Source organism: Macrobrachium nipponense, chromosome 1, assembly GCF_015104395.2.
Source record: "Macrobrachium nipponense isolate FS-2020 chromosome 1, ASM1510439v2, whole genome shotgun sequence".
NCBI lineage: Eukaryota > Metazoa > Arthropoda > Malacostraca > Decapoda > Palaemonidae > Macrobrachium > Macrobrachium nipponense.
Genome location: NC_087200.1, coordinates 203,484,353 through 203,490,624, shown reverse-complemented (window position 1 = coordinate 203,490,624; position 6,272 = coordinate 203,484,353). Strand labels below are relative to the sequence as shown.

The 6,272-nt window shown below is 36.7% G+C and overlaps 1 long non-coding RNA gene across 1 annotated transcript; it reads right to left on the bottom strand.

Annotated features, from left to right (window-relative positions):
- Positions 1–3,492: 3,492 nt before the first annotated feature.
- On the bottom strand, positions 3,493–5,848 carry LOC135220346 (uncharacterized). Its single transcript, XR_010315676.1, has 3 exons — positions 5,781–5,848; positions 4,474–4,560; positions 3,493–3,665 (listed from the first exon to the last, which is right to left on the bottom strand). It is a non-coding gene; the product is annotated as an uncharacterized LOC135220346 (long non-coding RNA).
- Between the last annotated feature and the right edge of the window lie 424 nt (positions 5,849–6,272).

Genomic DNA, 6,272 nt, shown 5'->3' with positions numbered 1-6,272 from the left:
GGCTATGAGGGTCCTCGGCTGGGACTCATCATATTTGGAGGTCCTCGGTATGGCCAAGTTTGGGAACCACTGGCAAAGCAAAAGGCTAAGCCCACTGCCAATAACTGTGGAAACTGCTGCCTTGCAAACCCCTTTGACAAGCAATAATCCATGCCTGATGCATGCAGTGGGGAAGGCACATCAGGTAACTGATCCCTTAATGTAGGAATAACGGTGGGAAAGAAGAAGAAGGACTAGGCAGTGGCAATCATCCCGTCGAATTTCTTACACAACGTCATTGTCTCGAGTCAGACGTTTCAAGATCAAAGATCTGAGCAGAGCACGAAAAGTGGACAGGGTTCCTCTGGATGCACTATTTTCAGATTTAATGTCTCTGGAACGATAAACAATCTTCCAGGACCGGAGGTTATGATCTTTTCAAATGTGACGGAATGTTGTCTCAATGAAGAGGGGTTCAGCAGGGGATCAAAGTCTGTACAAGACAGATGCTTTGCTGTTATCAGTTACGTGTTCCATTGTCTCTCTTTCTCTCATAAGACTCTGTTCATATATAGTAGAAGGTAACTTGGTTGCAACTATGAAATTCAGATATTAGTATTCTTACCAGTGATCCGAGTAACATTCGTCATCATCCCATTTACCGTCCGAATATATCACAACACAGTCTTGTCCATAATTATTGTCTGGTTGCCCGACTGCCCAGCTAAAAGTAACGAATAGTTAAGATTAGAATGACGTTAATATTTCACATTAAAAATATGATGAATGTCATGTATACAAACATTCGCTACATCTTTCTCTGTGTGGGTTTTTATGTTCTTGTACATAAATAACATAAATAACATAATAGCCCAAAACAAATGGAGTTCATCTACTATGTCCTGAATATCGTGAATGCTTTGTACTGTCCAGACTATTATCAAGGAATGACAAAATACTAGAAGTCACAATGGCCTATTTGTGAAGGAGAGAAATTCCATTACTCTCTTGAAATCCATAGAGCAAATACCCTCCCCATTGAAACGATACAGCATAAGTGTATAATACAACTTTGTGAACCTTTCAATCACGAGAAACAAAAGTGTTTATTTATCACGGGAGCATTTTGGAAACCCTTGAATGCCACAAGATGTATCATGAGTTCCACTGGATCCAGTGTTAAAGTGCTTAATGAAGACGTGGCTAACGGGCACTGCAGTTTCCCATTTCACCTACTTTGTTAAATACGTTAATTTTGGGACACTCGTTCATGTCTTGCCTTATTTAATATATACAACAAACAAGGGAAATCTAGCACATAATAATCACCTTGAATAATTGCCATTGTCTCCAATAGTGCTGTTGTCCACAGACCATTTAAAGCTGTTTTCCGTTGCTCTGTCATTGAGTCCAATCCAGAAGCCACTGTTACCTATTTTACCTGTTGGGAAGAAATACTGTTCTGTGATTACTACACATCTAGTGCTAAGCAAAACATTAAGTTATCTCTAAAATCCATGAGCAGGCAAGGTAATGTTGATTCATTTATAGATTTCAGGCACACAGGCCAAGCACTGGGGCAACTAAGGCCATTCAGCGCTGAAATGGAAATTGACAGTATAAAGCTCTGAAAGGTGTAACAGGAGAAAAACCTCAAAACAGTTGCACTAAAAATCAATCGTTAGGAGAGGTCGACACTAAGATGGAAGAAAGAGAATATGAAAAGAGGTACAGTATAAGGAAGGGAAGCAGTCGCAGCTAGGGGCAGAAGGGACGCTGCAAAGAACCTTCAGTAATGACTACAGTGCACCCCATGAGATGCACTGATGGCACTACCACCCTCTGGGTGGCAAAGGCAATGTTGCATCACCACTGAGTAATGAATTTCCTTTGACTTTACCACTTATACAAAATATGTTTGTGTGGATTACACTGAATGATCAAGTGTTTCAAGGGAAGAATGTTGTATCTTCATTGGCATTAAAATATAAATATTCTTTCTATCGTTATATATCCTGCCACAGAATGTGTCACCTTCCACTGTGCATGTTCTCTGCCATTAAGCACACTAACTCACAGGGTAATTGGTCAGGTGTTTTTTTGCAACAAAGGAATGCCATCAAGCAAGCTGTACTAGAAACAAAGAGAATGTTTGATTGGTTGCTTCAATGCGGATGTTTAGTCCCCTTTGATGTCACTGTGTCCTGGAATTCTTGCACAAATTTGTGATAGTTTTTCTTTTTCCTTTCACATGCGTCCGCACTGTTAGTCTAGAAAGGCAGAGTATCAGACTACAACATTCTTTCATTTTTGCTTAGAGAAAATCCCAGGTTCACGAAGTTTTGTGTTCATAATCAAGTTTTCACTTCTGTTTATTTACTTAGTTATAGCCGGGATCATTCTTTTTAACACATTCACAGCATTTTATTTCGTTATTCTTCACTTTTTCCCTCATTTGGTTTTTCGTTGTCCGTTGTGGGAAATTAATAATTGTCAAGTATACAGACTTACTATTATGTACTGCCAAATACTGCAAGGGTGTTAAGTTTGTATAATTGCATTAACAAGTGCACTTGTACACACATCAACCTACTTTCGAACACTCAACTTGCAAACATTCAGATACCAGTGAAGGGAATTATTATATATATAAGTAATAATATGGGAAGAACTGCAAAAAACAGAAATGGGAATTAGAAGTTTGTTCTGTTGGTGGGAAGCAGAGGTTAAATAACTTTACAAAATGTCAGGTCAACAGAAAGAGTTCAGTTATAGTTTTCTAAATGTCATGATTGATACATTAGTGCTGAAATGAGGAAATAGCACATGCGAGCGCACACACACACACACACACACACACACACACACACAGAATAAACTTTGTACACTTACCTTTAATGAAGTCATTCTCCCCTTGGCTTGTTATCTTGACCAACTCACTGCCATATGTTTTGCAAACATTTTGTGCAGTTACCCAGTCCTTATTCCAACAATTATTATATTGAAAGTAGTAGCAGGAACCATTAAACATATCGTAGTATGATGAGCAAGCTAAAATGAAAAACAAATCAGCAAACATCAATTTCCACTTGGTCAGGAGCTGTTATACACATGACTCCTGAATTTCTGCTTAAATTTCATATGAACCATTTTGACTCATCTTACAAATGACTCTTTTGAAAGAATGTGCAATACTTTGATGGCATTTAAAGGCTTGCCTTATATTTAAGATCATACCTTACTTATCAGTGATAGGAGACACCAACTGAGCTAATAAAACTATTTGGACTTTTAAACGATTATTAAAGTAACAGAGATTTAAAGAATTAAAGTATATCATTATTGATAAAACTATTTATTATTACTGTTAGAGGTACTTGTATGTTGGGAGACCTTTAAATATTATAAAAAAAATAACATAAATGAATAGGATGATTCATTACTTTTTGCTTTAGTTGTAGTTGAAGTTTTGGTAGTTGTAGTTGTATCAGTAGTGGTGGGGGTTGTGGTGGTTGTAGTTGTACCAGTAGTAGTGGGAGCTGTGTTGGTTGTAGTTATGTCAGTAGTAGTGGGGGTTGTGGTGGTTGTAGTTGTAACTGTAGTTGTTGAAGAAGTCGATGGAGTAGTTGTTATGGTTGCAGAAGTAGTTGTAGTAGTTGCAGCTGGAGTTGTTGTAGTCGTAGTGGCTGCAGAGAAAGATCTGTTAAAAGTCCTGCTCTCTCTCGCGCGAGTTCTCAGAACAAATGAGTTATGTATGTAAGAGAGCTTTTGTACAAATATACACACACATCACAAAGTATCCTGAACAACACACCCAGGAAAAATATAGCTTCATTCTCTTTAAACTGAGGAAATAAAAGTCCTTAGGGGAACTTACCATTGGGGTATGATGGCACCTCAACGGAGCATTAGTTTTGTACAGGGACTGCTATTTAGAGGCTCTAAGCTATAGACGATAGAGGATATCAGAGGTTCAGTAACTAACTCTTAATCTATGTAGTGCAGTGTTCCCCTGTATTCGCGGGTATGGGTACCAGAAACCTGCAGATAGTTGAGACCCCGATAAAATGCTTAAAACTGCCTAGTATTTTGTCAGTTTAAACTCAAAGAAAACCCACTAAGAATATCTATACCTGTTCTTTTAAATAGTTTTATTCCAAAAAGTGCATTTTACAATGAAACTGATAAAAAAAACCCAGGAATTTGTGGATATTTCTTATAGAAAAAGACCGTGAATAGGGGAATTTTCTGTGAATAATGGTGAGTACTATACGTTCCAGAGCGAAATCCGCGAATACGGAGGGTTCACGGTAATGAAATGCACATTCATAGAATAGAGTCTGCTATTTCATGGCAGCCTCGAGACATCGCGTCTCATCTTCTCCTCTGTGTTCACTGGGCATACAAATCTATTCTAGGGAGCAGCAGATGGGAATGAGATTCAAGGTAAGATTTGTTGAATATTTCCAGAAGAAATTCTGAATTTGAACTTACCATTAAAGATCCAGGTATTGCCATCCGATCTTGCTACAAGATTTTCAACGAGAACTTCATCATGACTAAATTCACATGTGAGCTGAGCTGAAGGATGAAAAAGGATATAAATATCAGAGTATTACAATAAAATTCACAATTTCTGCCACCCTTCGGAGTCCTGTATTTACAATCTATGTCTCCATAGTACACATGGTAATTAAGTAATATTCTATTGGATATCAATATTAACAAGTAAAAAATCCTCTGACTAATAATAATAATAATAATAATGAACAACTGCTCATCTCTTTAAGAACTTGAGTTAATGTAACATTTAAAAACAATAATGCATTGAAAAAGTCAATTCATAAAAAACTCTTCTGACAATAGGAAAGAAAGTTTATACCGAATCATGTCAGTTTCTCTTTTGGTCCAACAGGAAAATGCTTCGAAAACAAAATTGAATGGCATAAAGAAACGTACATTCCGTTCGTCTGTGGGAAAACGCTCGTGTTCTCAGCTGAACAGACGTAAAAAGAACGGGTTAATCTAAAATGTTGCAAGGAAATACAACTTACAAAATTTAACAGAAGACAGTTTCTGTAAGAATAGCTTATGAACATACAAACCTGATTCTTTATTTGAAAAAGAAATATGCAAAACGTTTACCTTGTAAGGAATGTAGCCTAGCGTGTCTCAGAAGCCAAGGTAAGAACTCACCTTACAATAAACAAGACTTATAAGAGGAAACCCTCACAGTCACAAGCGAGTTTGTGGCTCCCTCTTTTTCATGTCAAGTGCTACTATTTCTTCTTTACTGTCTGTATGCTCGTTTGGACTGGAACTCTTAAATTAACTAAAGATCAAACCAGTCAGGATTTATATCTAGTTCCACATGCCATACATACACACACACACACACACACACACACACACACACACACACACACACACACACACACACACATATATATATAATATATATATATATATATATATATATATATATATACAATGCACACACACTTCAGAAAGTTAATTCAAACATGTGATTACCTACATGACAGTAAATTACAAAATAGTAGGAAATGTGGAAGGACAAGAAAAACAATAAGAAAGAGAAAGAGTTCATAGGAATATGATTTATTACCGTAGAATTCATAACTCCCCTTCCCCTACTGCACTTCTAACTTAATAAGTATTAATAGTCAATGACATTATTCTACTCATTTCCTTCACGCAATGTCATCCGAGAGAGAAAGAATGTGGAAAAATGGTTGAGAAAAAAGCATTCGATAAAATGGCATAAATTTGAGCTACCGTACCTCCATTATACTGAACAGTGACGCCGCTGCAAGAAATATTACGGATGCACATGATTCTGCAGACACCTGGAATGTTGGAGAAGGTCATGTAATTAACAAATTAATACGTAATAAAATTAAGGCATAAGGTATATATATATAAATGTGACTACGCATCAGGTTTTGAACACCAGTCTTTCAACTGAGATGCCAGGGCGTTAGTCGGAACTGAATGCACATAAGCCATGGCAGTGTATGGCGTCCTTGTCTAAGTATTTGTGTTGTGGTGTTTAATTAAATCACCATAAATACATGGAATTCTGTGTACAATGTTGCTATCTTTTCTGGGCCTATTTTCTACAAGCAGGTTTTTTTCATATTATATTATAATATAAAAAAATGCTTATTATTATTATAATATCATTCTTGTTATAATCTAAAAAATATGCTTATAAAAACAGCCCTTGAAAAGATAGCAATATTGTATAAAAAAAATTGCATGTATGGATTGAG